This window comes from Phyllobates terribilis, unplaced genomic scaffold (assembly GCF_046119375.1).
Source record: "Phyllobates terribilis strain yellow unplaced genomic scaffold, ASM4611937v1 Scaffold_2__4_contigs__length_985480577, whole genome shotgun sequence".
NCBI classification, from domain to species: Eukaryota; Metazoa; Chordata; class Amphibia; order Anura; family Dendrobatidae; genus Phyllobates; species Phyllobates terribilis.
In genome coordinates this window covers 439,547,284-439,561,684 of record NW_027362762.1, presented here as the reverse complement: position 1 = coordinate 439,561,684, position 14,401 = coordinate 439,547,284, and positions in this window count along the sequence as shown.

The following is a 14,401-nucleotide window of genomic DNA, read 5'->3' as shown; positions in this document are numbered from 1 at the left end:
TTTAAAAAACATGTTCTCTACTTCTTACTTGCTTCAATAGTCTTAGGAGACTTGAAGCTGTGATTATCTGATCGCTTGTGCTACACATAGCAGGGCTTCAGCCTGTTATGTGTAGCAAAGATCATTATCTTCTATGAACGCTGCCCATATCCGTGAAGACAATCTGATGGTAAAAAAATGACATTCTGATCAAAAATACTGATGAAACTCGGAACGTATTTTGTATTGTCCACTACTCACACAACCCCTTCTTAGATACTATATGCGCGAGATTTGCATGAGTGGCGATGACGCCACTTGTGCAAATTATGTTATCATGCCCACAAGGCGTGAAAGAGGACTTATTAGTCAGGGGCAAGTAACGCCCCATCGACAAGTCAAAGCCCTCAATAGCAAAGGAAATGGGAGCATTATAAATGCTTTTTTTATACCTTGTTTTCACTCAACGTTACACAGGGCTGGTTAGGCAGGGAATTTAATCATACATAGGTGAATGCTGCTGGGTTGGAGGGCATGGGGGACCTGACAGGGCTTTAAGAAAAGATTGTGCGAGTAGTTAACACCCCTTTAATGTGGCAAGTTTGTTAACATGCATTGCCGCAGTATTAATAGGACATCTATACCAATATGTAAAGGTAACCTATCACCTTGGAAAATGCTGCTGGAAATGTGTCTTTTAGTGATTGGGTCATACACTAAGCAGCTACAGTAACTGAGTGGCGGCTATAAGCATTGCCCCTGCACTTAATAGACAGCTTGCTCAGCACAGATACTCTGCAGAGGTCACTGTATAGTGAGCAGTGATGTGAGCGATTACTGTAGCTTCCCTGGCATGCCCCAATGATGGACAGCGGGCAGCTCCCAGAAGGAAATAAGTTCATTTTCTCCCAGTAGTATGGCAGTCAGGCAGAATTGTAACACCATTTGCCTACCTGCAGATTAAGCACTTTACCTTGCAGGTAAATTGTGTTTTCCAAGGTGACCGGTTTCTTTTTATGTATTCCTGCTTGCAATTCTGATTCAGTAACAAATATCCATGTTTTCCTGTAGTATTGTACCACTTCATGGATAATGGGTTGCAATGCTGGACAAGTTGAGAGTACTTCGTGCTGATCAATATATTGATCATGGAATAGTTCGGCGTATAGTCCAGCATTTGGCAGATTATGTCTCTAATTTTCTTTAGAATAGAAGTACATTGCTATTCCTAAATTCTAAGCGCATTTAATACTTTGAGAAGTGTATTCAAAAGCGATTGCACTAAAATACAGTAATTATTAGAGGGGGGCAAAAGAATTATAGGTCTATGCTATGTTTGCTAACTAATAAAGTAGTACTCTGTAGAGCTATAACAAGCAAACATGAAATATATGACATTTGAATTGCATTACTGCTCTAGAAAATAGGAAAAATTTAGAATACTCAGCGCATAAATTGGTCAATTCATGTGTACCTGGCTCCAAGTATTCTCAATTTTTTCTTATTTTCTAGAGCTGTAATGCAATGCAAATGTCATTTCATGTTTGCATGCTATAGCGCTACAGTGTGCTACTTTATTTGATAGTTATATATGGAGATGGCTACTCTTAGTAAGCGCTTGTACACACCTGTTTTCTGTTTGGAAGGGACGGTTAGTCTTTTGATATTTGTATACAAAGGCTCTCTGAGCACTACACCCTTCAGCCTTTGGCAGTTTTAATTACAGCAGGATCCTACCTTTCCATATAAATGTAGGCTTCAGACTACATTTCCTGAGAGTTTCTGCATCTTCTTGGCAGGAAAAACGCTGCGGAAACACCATTCGGTTTTGCCACGTTTTTGTACATCAATGAATGATTTTTGGAGCTAAATAAAGTTATTTGGTGGGACATTGGTCAAACGCTTGGATTACCATCAGAACTGGGGTGAGTAGATAGGTTCATTTAAATGATTAAAAGAATGTGTCGGGTGTATTTCAAATAAAGTGTTTGGTCTGTGTAACTTTTTACTTTACTTTAATTAGGTTTGGTGATGAAGGGGTCTGATTGACACCTTGTCATCACCAAACAAAAGAGCTAGTTGTCAGCTAATCCCATTCGCCCAATGTCATTAGCATTTCCATTCATGTAATTTCTGGGGCAGCTGTGAGCTGCTATTTTTAGCCTAGGAAGGTGAAATTAACTGGCCATTATTAACAGCTCACAGCTGTTTTGTTAGCTGCTACGTTCCCACGAACAGCACTCAGCAGTGCTTTGGACACAGCGTATTTTTGATGTATTTCTAATGCCGCACTTTTGTTGTCGGTACATGTGAATCCACCATATATGATGACACTTCAATCGGTCAAAAAAAAAAAAAAAACACTACAGAAATTTGACCACTAGAATGTATTGAATGCGGTAAATACGCATGGTTCAGTGAACACATGTGGATTTACCTGCGTTTAATAGAATGCAATGTTTTGGACGCAGCACAAAATATGCGTCCAAAGCGCTGCTACATCCGGATCGCAGGCACACAGCCTAATTAAAAAAAAAAAAAAAAAAATGGCGTGAGCCCCCACGGAATTTTTATAACCAGCAGAGGGAAAGCTGACCGCTGGGGGCTGATATTAGTAGCCGAAGGGGCCATTAAGCAACAATGTTCCCTGGCTATTAATATCAGCCCACAGCTGTTTGTTTAGCCTTTACTGGCTAGATTATAGAGGGACCCCAGAAAAAAAATTGACGTGGGGTCCCCCTATAAAATCTAACCAGAAAAAGATAAACAGACAGCTTCTGGCTGATATTAACCCCTTAAGCCCCGCGGGTGGTTTGCACGTTAATGACCGGGCCAATTTTTACAATTCTGACCACTGTCACTTTATGAGGTAATTACTCTCGAACGCTTCAACGGATCCCCCTGATTCTGAGATTGTTTTTTCGTGACATATTGTACTTCATGATTGTGGAAAAATTTCTTCGATATCACTTGCGTTTATTTGTGAAAAAAACGGAAATTTGGCGAAAATTTTGAAAATTTTGCAATTTTCAAAATTTGAATTTTTAAGCCCTGAAATCAGAGCGATATGTCACACAAAAGAGTTAATAAATAACATTTCCCACATGTCTACTTTACATCAGCACAATTTTGGAACCAAAATTTTTTTTTGTTAGGGAGCTATAAGGGTTAAAAGTTGACCAGCGATTTCTCATTTTTCCAACAAAATTTACAAAACCATTTTTTTAGGGACCACATCACATTTGAAGTCACTTTGAGAGGTCTTTATGACAGAAAATACCCAAAAGTGACACCATTCTAAAAACTGCACCCCTCAAGGTGCTCAAAACCACATTCAAGAACTTTATTAACCCTTCAGGTGCTTCACAGGAATTTTTTGAATGTGGAAGAAAAAAATGAACATTTAACTTTTTTCACAAAAATGTTAATTTAGACCCAATTTTTTTTTATTTTCACAGGGGTAACAAGAAAAAATGGACCCCAAAATTTGTTGTGCAATTTCCCCTGGGCACGCAGATACCCAATATTTGGGGAAAAAATACTGTTTGGGCGCACGGCAGGGCTCGGAAGGGAAGGAGCGCTATTTGACTTTTTGATTGTAAAATTTGCTTGAATAATTAGCGGACGCCATGTTGTGTTTGGAGAGCCCATGTGTGCCCAAACTTTGGAGCTCCCCCACAAGTGACCCCATTTTGGAAACTAGACCCCCCAAGGCACCTTTCTAGATGCATAGTGAGCACTTGGAACCCCCAGGTGCTTCACAAATTGATTCGTAACAATGAAAAAGTGAAAAAAAAAAACACTTTTTCATTTTTATGAATCAATTTGTGAAGCACCTGAGTGTTCCAAGTGCTCACAATGCATCTAGATAGGTGCCTTGGGGGGTCTAGTTTCCAAAATGGGGTCACTTGTGGGGGAGCTCCAATGTTTGGGCACACAGCGGCTCTCCAAACGCAACATGGTGTCGCTAACAATTTGAGACGATTTTCCGTTAAATTTGTTAGAGGACACCATGTTGCATTTAGAGAGTCCCTGTGTGCCCAAACATTGGAGCTCCCCCACAAGTGACCCCATTTTGGAAACTAGACCCCCCAAGGCACCTATCTAGATGCATAGTGAGCACTTGGAACCCCCAGGTGCTTCACAAATTGATTCGTAACAATGAAAAAGTGAAAAAAAAAACACTTTTTCATTTGTATGAATCAATTTGTGAAGCACCTGAGGGTTCCAAGTGCTCACTATGCATCTAGATAGGTGCCTTGGGTGGTCTAGTTTCCAAAATGGGGTCACTTGTGGGGGAGCTCCAATATTTGGGCACACAGCGGCTCTCTAAATGCAACATGGTGTCCGCTAACAAATTTAACGCAAAATTGGCTCAAATTGTTAGCGACACCATGTTGCGTTTGGAGAGCTGCTGTGTGCCCAAACATTGGAGCTCCCCCACAAGTGACCCCATTTTGGAAACTAGACCCCCCAAGGCACCTATCTAGATGCATAGTGAGCACTTGGAACCCCCAGGTGCTTCACAAATTGATTCGTAATAATGAAAAAGTGAAAAAAAAAACACTTTTTCATTTTTACGAATCAATTTGTGAAGCACCTAGGGGTTCCAAGTGCTCACTATGCATCTAGATAGGTGCCTTGGGGGGTCTAGTTTCCAAAATGGGGTCACTTGTGGGGGAGCTCCAATGTTTGGGCACACAGGGACTCTCTAAATGCAACATGGTATCCGCTAACAAATTGAATGGAAAATCGGCTCAAATTGTTAGCGGACGCCACATTGCGTTTGGAGAGCCCCTCTGTGCCCAAACTTTGGAGCTCCCCCACAAGTGACCCCATTTTGGAAACTAGACCCCCCAAGGCACCTTTCTAGATGCATAGTGAGCACTTGGAACCCCCAGGTGCTTCACAAATTGATTCGTAATAATGAAAAAGTGAAAAAAAAAACACTTTTTCATTTTTACGAATTAATTTGTGAAGCACCTAGGGGTTCCAAGTGCTCACTATGCATCTAGATAGGTGCCTTGGGGGGTCTAGTTTCCAAAATGGGGTCACTTGTGGGGGAGCTCCAATGTTTGGGCACAAAGGGACTCTCTAAATGCAACATGGTATCCGCTAACAAATTGAATGGAAAATCGGCTCAAATTGTTAGCGGACGCCACATTGCGTTTGGAGAGCCCCTCTGTGCCCAAACTTTGGAGCTCCCCCACAAGTGACCCCATTTTGGAAACTAGACCCCCCAAGGCACCTTTCTAGATGCATAGTGAGCACTTGGAACCCCCAGGTGCTTCACAAATTGATTCGTAATAATGAAAAAGTGAAAAAAAAAACACTTTTTCATTTTTACGAATTAATTTGTGAAGCACCTAGGGGTTCCAAGTGCTCACTATGCATCTAGATAGGTGCCTTGGGGGGTCTAGTTTCCAAAATGGGGTCACTTGTGGAGGAGCTCCAATGTTTGGGCACACAGGGACTCTCCAAATGCAACATGATATCCGCTAACAATTTGAGCCGACAATTTGTTAGCGGATATCATGTTGCATTTGGAGAGTCCCTGTGTGCCCAAACATTGGAGCTCCCCCACAAGTGACCCCATTTTGGAAACTAGACCCCCCAAGGCACCTATCTAGATTCATAGTGAGCACTTGGAACCCCAGGTGCTTCACAAATTGATTCATAAAAATGAAAAAGTGTTTTTTTTTTCACTTTTTCATTTTTACGAATCAATTTGTGAAGCACCTGGGGGTTCCAAGTGCTCACTATGCATCTAGAAAGGTGCCTTGGGGGGTCTAGTTTCCAAAATGGGGTCACTTGTGGGGGAGCTCCAAAGTTTGGGCACAGAGGGGCTCTCCAAACGCAATGTGGTGTCCGCTAACAATTTGAGCCGATTTTCCATTCAATTTGTTAGCGGATACCATGTTGCATTTAGAGAGTCCCTGTGTGCCCAAACATTGGAGCTCCCCCACAAGTGACCCCATTTTGGAAACTAGACCCCCCAAGGCACCTATCTAGATTCATAGTGAGCACTTGGAACCCCAGGTGCTTCACAAATTGATTCATAAAAATGAAAAAGTGTTTTATTTTCACTTTTTCATTTTTACGAATCAATTTGTGAAGCACCTGGGGGTTCTAAGTGCTCACTATGCATCTAGATAGGTGCCTTGGGGGGTCTAGTTTCCAAAATGGGGTCACTTGTGGGGGAGCTCCAATGTTTGGACACACAGGGGCTCTCCAAACGCAACATGGCGTCCGCTAACAATTTGAGCCGATTTTCCATTCAATTTGTTAGCGGACACCATGTCGCGTTTGGAGAGCCCGTGATGTGCCTAAACAGTGGAGCTCCCCCACAAGTGTCCCCATTTTGGAAACTATACCCCTCAAAGATTTTATTAAGGTGTATAGTGAACATTTTGAACCCAGAGGTACGGCACATTATTTGTTTACATTAGGTCATCATATTGAATAAGTTTTCATTATTCTTGAGCGCAAGTGCTCGCTACTTGAGTTTGCATCGGGTACTCAGGTATGCACCATGTACAGCGTGTGCTCGAGTGACATGCTCGAGTCCCTGCTCCGCATGTTTCACGGTTATTAGACACCCAAAAAAAAACATGCGGGGATCGCTCGTGCATGGCAGGCAATCCCCGTAAAGTTTTTTGGCCGCGAAGCATATGGGGCAGAGACTCGAGCATGTCACTCAAATACCCACGATACTAAATGCATACCAGAGCACCCGATGCAAACTCAAGTAGCGAGCACTTGCTCTCAACACTAGTCGCCATATCGTCATCTTTTTTTCTTACTTTTGAAAAAAATCCCAACCCCAGCCCTAACCCTAGCACAACCCTAGCCCCAGCACAACCCTAGCCCCAGCACAACCCTAGCCCCAGCACAACCCTAGCCCCAGCACAACCCTAGCCCAATCCTAACTCAAGAGTTTATTTTTGACGCCGTTCCTTGTGCGGTATAAGTGATTAGACGACTTTATTCTTCGGGTCGGTGTGATTACAGCAATGCCAGAATCATATGGGGTTTTTATGACTGACAGCTGTCACACACTAAAAGACGCATTTTTTGTAAAATCTAGTTTTTGCATCGCCATATTTTGAGAGCTATAATTTTTCCAAATTTTGGCAGACAGTCATGTGACGGCTCGTTTTTTGCGGGATGACTTGACGTTGTTATTGGTGCCATTTTCAGGCACGTGACATTTTTTGATCGCTTTCTATTCCGATTTTTGGGAGGCAGAATAAACAAAAACCAACAATTCAGGAATTGTTTTTTTTTTTTTTTTTTTATTCTGTTCCGCGTGTGGTAAAATTGATGAGGCAGCTTTACTCTTTGGGTCAGTACGTTTACAGCGGTACCACATTTGTATAATTTTTCTATGTTTTGGCGCTTATACACAATAAAAGCTATTTTATAGAAAAAAATATTTTTTAGTATCGCTTTATTCTGAGAGCTATAACTTTTTTATTTTTCGGCTGATGGAGCTATATGGCAGCTTGTTTTTTGCGGGACGAGATGACGTTTTCAGCGGTATCATTTTTATTTATATGCGTCTTTTTGATCGCGTGTTATTCCACTTTTTGTTTGGCGGTATGGTGATAAAGCATTGTTTTTTGCTTGGTTTTTTTTTTTTTTTTTTTACCGTGTTCACTGAAGGGGTTAACTAGTGGGACAGTTTTATAGGTCAGGTTGTTCCGGACGCGGCGATACCAAATATGTGTACTTTTATTGTTTTTTTTTTATTTTTTTTATAATAATATTTATTGATGGGTACATTATATTTTTATTTTTGGTGTATTATTTTTTTTATTTTTTTATAATATTTTTGCACATTTTTTTTTTTTTCCACTTTCACACAGTTTATACACTTTATTACTTTGTCCCACTCTGGGACTTTCACTTTTTTTTTTCTGATCGCCTGCATGGCACAGGAATGGAGCACCATCCCTATGCCATGAAGGCTGTCAGAAGTGCACAGTGTGAAGATTGCTTGGAGATGCACTGCGCATGTCCAAGCAATCTTCCTGCTCTCTGGTGACCCGGATGTTGTCATGACGACATCGGGTCGTCATGGCAACACCCGGGAAGCCTTTGCAGACTGCGCTGGAAGCCGGAAGAGGAGGTGAGTATCGGCGATCACCTCCCCTTGCCCCCGCAATGCCGCGATCGACTTCGATCGACTTCGATCGCAGCATCGCGGGGGTTAATGTGCTGGGAGCGGTGCGTGACCGCTCCCTGCACATAGTACCGGGTGTCAGCTGTGACAATCAGCTGACACCCGGCGGCGATCGCGCCCGCACAGCCTGTGTGCGCGCGCGATCGCCATGACGTACTAATACGGGTCTGGCTCTTAAGTCCCAGGGCACAGACGCGTATTAGTACGTCAGATGTTATTAAGGGGTTAATAGCCAGGGAAGGGGCCATGAATACTCGCCCACTCCGCGGCTATTAATATCACCCCTCAGCAGTCCAAGAAATGGCGCATCCATAAGATGCTCCAAATTGGCGCTTAGCCTCCGCCTCCGCTCTCCCCACTGGCCTGTAGCAGTGAGGTAATGGGGTTCACATCAGCCTTGTATTGGCGGCTGACGTGAAGCTCAGGTTAGTAATAGAGGGCGTCTATAACCTGCCCCCATTACTAACCGCTTAGTAAAATTATTGCACCTTTTCAATAAAAGACACCGGCAGAATAAAGTATTTTAATGAAATAAACACATGGTTTTAAATTTTTATTTTTTTAATTGAACTCTGTCCACAAGCCCTCAATCTTCTGAAAATAAAAGTAAAATAACAAACAACCATATCCCTCACCTGTCCGCCGTCACGACGCAGTCCACGATTACCGCCAATGAGTGTCCCTCGGCGATCCGTGTCACTGCTACTTCAGTGACATCAGCAACTGATTGACTGCTGTAGAAGACAGCAATGTATACTGACAGAAGTGTAAAATCACTCTCATCAGTGTACATTGCTGCTGCAGGAGTGAGGTCACTGGGGTTCATCAGCTGAAAAACAGCTGATCAGCACCGGTGAGCTCACGACCATGGGAACATGATTGCTCACGTAACCGCCGGCAAGAGAGCATCGCCAGGGACACCACCCAGGTGAGTATAGTGGTTTTTTTTTTTTTACTGCGGGCATGCCGGCTTGGCAGAGCAGACTACTGCTGCCCCCCAGCCAAGCCACTCTTGCTGTTATCAGCGGGAGCGACTGTCTGATGAGGAGTAGTAGTCCGACCTAGGTACCACCGGCAGCAAGTTTTCATCGCGAATTCGCGCCCATTGGCTTTAATTGAAACGCCGCAAATCCGCAGGTATAGGTATTATGGAATGGACATGCTGCGTTTTTTTCCGCAATGGTAATCCTGAGCGGAAATTTCCACATCATGTGCACAGCACATCAGGATTACCATTGCAATAGCTGGCAGACCGATTGGCAAGTGTTTTCGCAGCGTTTCCGAGGTAGTTTTCAAGCAAAAACACTTCGTGTGCACATACCCTAAGAGAGGATTCACATTTTCAGCAGAGAGAATCACCTTAGCATGGCCGCTGGGTACACATGAATTGGCCAATTTATGTGCCAAGTATTTTCTAGAGCAGTAATGCAATTCAAATTTCATGTTTGCATATTATAGCACTACAGAGTGTAACTTTGTTAGTAAGCATCTGTACACACCTGTTTTCTGTTTAGAAGTGATAGTCTTGATAATTGTATGCCATATTTGCTGCTGAAGAATCCCAGAGGTAAATCCCGAAAATATGATGTGTACATGGATCCAGATTCAATGATGTTATCTATTTTAAAATTAACAGTTGGTCAAAGACTACCGTGTGCAGAAAGAGCAGAACACATTTCAGAGCAATCCAATACTGTAGACATAAGGAAGCTGCTTTACTAATCCTCAGGCCTTGGCTGGAATGACTGTCACAACTACCGTTCTTACTCTGGAATAAAGGATGTTGGAGGTTTCCAGCTCCGATCCTTGGAATGAAAAACCAGCTGTGAGGACGATTAACTCATTGGATACTTTAAGTCAATGTTAAGCATGCGAGAAGAGCCTAATTGACCGAGAGCTCATTCCTTATATTTATAACACTGAGCCTGTAGGGAATATGGCAGTATCATCAAAATGTAATTCATGCCATGTTGCAGAATATTTAAGATTAAAAACATTTTTTAAAGCCTTAAGGACAAATTGGCTGTCTAAATGCATACATCAGGCAATAAATAAGTAAAGAAGCACATATTTACTGCTCCAAATAGACCACAATTGCAGGCTGTACCATATACTATTGTAAAAGAAATAAAGCCATGGCACTGGTGATGCAATTATGCAACGTACAACAAAATAGATTATGGAAAATTAACTTATGATTTCATGAGTATTGTAGAAATGGTAAAGTCTATGAGATGACCTCCCCCTCCTCCAAATATTGTCCTACTGTCTATATATAAAAAAAAAAAAAAAAAAAAAAAAAAAAAAAAAAAAAAAATGAATCATTTAACATAGGTTCCTTAGTGACCCTAGATTAATCTAACATACCTAGCTGTCCATGGTCACAGGAACAACTCAAATAGTGACACAGAGAGCAACAACCCATGTTAGAGGCTACTATGGAAGATAACTATCCTCAGACTCAATTAGACACATCAACTGTTCACTTACAATTTGTACATTTTATAGTCTATGGGGCTGTACACACGTCCATTTATTTTTGTAGACATCACAAAAACATGAAAAATTTTGATTCGAGCCAAAGGTCAAAAAACCACACAATGCCGAGTGCGTGAGAAAAGGAGAAGAGTAAATGGACAACACTCAGATGGCTCTCCATGTTTCATTCAGGGCTGTGGAATCCGTAAGCCAAACCTCAAACTCCAACATTTCCATGACACTGACTCCACGACTCCCTCATACATGGATCATGTTTAAGTGATAAATTTACTGTAGCACAGATTCATCTCAGCTAAAAGTCCAGACCCTTAGATCAGGAATAGGACAGACATTTGTAGGACATTTCATAACTTTCCCAAATTCTTATAAAAAAATATTCCCCACAAACTGCATTGAACTACTGTACCCAATTTATTATATATTTTAGGAGTTGGAGTCGGTCCATTTTATACAGACTCAGATTCGACCAAAATGGGCTCCGACTCCAACTCCACAGCCCCGGGTTCATTGATATTTTGATAAGAGGAACGTGAGAAACCTCCATCAGTTTTTTTGCATAGGAGAAAAACTGATGAAAGCTTCTAAAACCTGGTCAAAACTCACCTTTTTCTTATTTTTAATTGCGTCTGAGTAAAATCACTAACGTCTGAATAAACCAAAACCAAAAGGGGGATAAAAAAAAAAAAAAAAAAATTGTGCTAGAAGGTATTGCCTTGGACATGATAATGTGCAAGGAAAGCTCATATGACATGAACACTCATAGGTGAAGTCAATACATGCAAATCACGTGTCGACCAGTTTTGCTCATGCTTCTCTCACTAATCTCAGTTGCCATCAGAATTCATCAACATTAATCTATTTTGCAACAGATGCTGAAATGCTGTAAAAAAAAAAAAAAGAATGTAAATTATTTATTCAGTTAACTGTTGCAATATTTTTGGCATGCATAGTTTATAATAAAACATACCACACAATTTCAGAGAACACAGAATAAATATGTGGACTTGAGCATGGATAAGAATAGTGTTAGTTGAATAAGGTGTCATTTTGGATGCCATAATACAGTGGCATGTAAGTTTGGGCACCCCTGGTCAAAATTACTGTTATTGTGAACAGTTAAGCAAGTTGAAGATTAAATGGTCTCTAAAAGGCTAGAGTCTTTCAGTTCTTGTTTGAGGGATTTTCATCCATTCTTCCTTGGAAAATTCTATCAGTTCTGTGAGATTCCTGGGTAGTCTTGCATGCACTGCTATTTGAGGTCTAGCCACAGATTTTCAATGATGTCCAGATCAGGGGACCATTGTAAAACCTTCAGCTTGCACCTTTTGAGGTAGTCTATTGTGGATTTTGAAGTATTTGCATTATAGCTCCATGTATTGGAAGCAGCAGAGTTCAAGTACTCTTTTTCGCTGAAAAAGGCAATTTGCATATTAAATTTCCCAGAGGAGCATTGAAGGCGAATAAGCATCCTTACCATGACATGCCAGAGCCGGTATATGTCACTCTCCACAAGGAGAAACGTTACCCCTTAGACCTCAGCCCAAAGCCTCTCATCTAGCCAAATCAGTTTTCATACTTTGCACTGATGAGGGCCAACAGCTCGAAACACAGTGTCTGCAAATTGAGATTCTGATTTGGCTTTTATCCTAAGTCATATTGCACGACTTGTCAAAGGGTTGATTGTGACTTGTAGGATTGCTGCTTCCAATAGGTGGCGCTATAGAGTTCAAGTCCTCTTTCTCTGAAGAGGCAATTTGCATATGAAGTATTTGTAGAAACTATCCCTCTTTTCAATTTCAGCTTTGTTTTTTTTACAGTTGGGGTTATGTTTGAATCAAGAATTTGTTCAAATTTCATTGAATCCATTCTTCCCTATACACGTGCAATGTTCCCTGTGCCACTGGCTACAACACAACCTCAAAGCATGATTGATCCATGCTTAATGGTTGGCGAAATGTTCTTTTCCTGAAATTCTGTGCCTTTTTTTTTCTCCACACTTACCTTTGATCATTGTGGCCAAAGAGTTCTACTTTAACCTTATTGGTCCACAGGACTTGTTTCCAAAATCAGGCTTATTTAGATGTTCTTTTGCATACTTCTGATGCTGAATTGTATTGTGAGGATATAGGAGAGGTTTTCTTCTGATGACTCTTCCATGAAGGTCATATTTGTGCAGGTGTTTCTGAACAGAGAAACAATGTACCACAACTCCAGAGACAAAAAAAAAATAATCAGAAGATCTTTTTCAGTCAAGCGGGCGTTCTGATTTGCCTACCACTCCTACGAGCAGCTCTCAATGAAATTTTGCTTGGTCCTCCAGACTTGGTCTTGACTTCTACTGTTCCTATTAACTGCCTTTTTTTAATTACATTTCGAACTGAGGAAAGAGCATCTTGAAAACGCTTTGCCATCTTCTTATAGCCTTCTCCTGTTTTGTAGGCCTCCACCATTTTCAATTTCAGAGTCCTAGGCAGCTGCTTAGAAGAACCCATGACTGCTGTTTTTTGGCACAAGGTTTGAGAGGCTGGGTTCTTATAAAGCTGGGAAATTTACATCACCTAGTCTTTCCTAATAATGATAGGGAACAAATCATAACCCTAACAGGCTAGTTAAGGTCTGAAACCTTGGTAAAAGTTATCTGCACACAAATCTCCAAGGGTGCCCATTTTCCTTTTCGTAATTTTTAAAAAAGACATGAACAAATTTTTTTTTTTGCCTAAAATACAAAGGAAATGTCATCTTTAACGTTAGCCCTTTCAGAGATCAGTTCATCTTCAACTTGCTTAAAGAGGGGGTCCACTACATTGTATAATGCGGCCGTCAATTTACACCTTTTAAATAAGTATTTTTGTAACTACATACTGCTGCCATATGTGCTTGTGAGCGGCGCTATCGCTGCTCGCTCAGTCCACATCACATGAACCCGGCTGCAGCCGCCGCTGCCATCCGCTGAGGTCACGTCAACTTCCGGACTTCCTTAATTCACCCAGGCGTGATCCAGCCGCACGCACCCGCGATTGACGGTGCTTCACCGCATGTCACAGCCTAGTATCCTAGTAGATGAGCAAGCGGGGTGACATGATGGGTTCTGAGCAAGCAGCTATACTGCCGCCATATGTGCCTGTGAGCAGCGCTATGCATTTACAAAAATACTTATTTAAAAGTTGTAAATTGATGGGCACATAATACAATGTAGTGGATCCCCTCTAACTGTTCACAATAAATAGTAATTTTGACCATGGATGCCCAAACTTTTACATGCCACTGTATATGTAACTTGTTCCTGCAAGTGAACTTTTCAGCTGTTTACAGGGGAAGCATATTCACTAGGTAAAAGGTCTATACTTTATTTCCTAAGCTCACCTACCTAACTATATTGCCATCACTAATGTATTCAGCTTTGGGAGGAGGAATTGGTTTCCAGCTCTACTACAGATTTGGATCTGTACTTTCAAAACTAACCCCATCAAACTAGAACGTTTTAGTACAAAAAATGCAATGCATAGACACTCTGCAGCCAGTAAATTAACACGTAAAAAATAGTAAAAAAAAAACATTTAAAAAGAAAAGTTAATAAAACCACCACACTGACAAGGTGTACACAATCAGATAGTCCCAGGCTCTAGTAACTCACTTAGCTACATGCCATCCAGGCCTTAGTTGACTTTTTTTTTTTTCTTTTTTTTTTAAACATGGGTTACTATTCACTTACTTACCGGAGTGTCTACACATTGTACC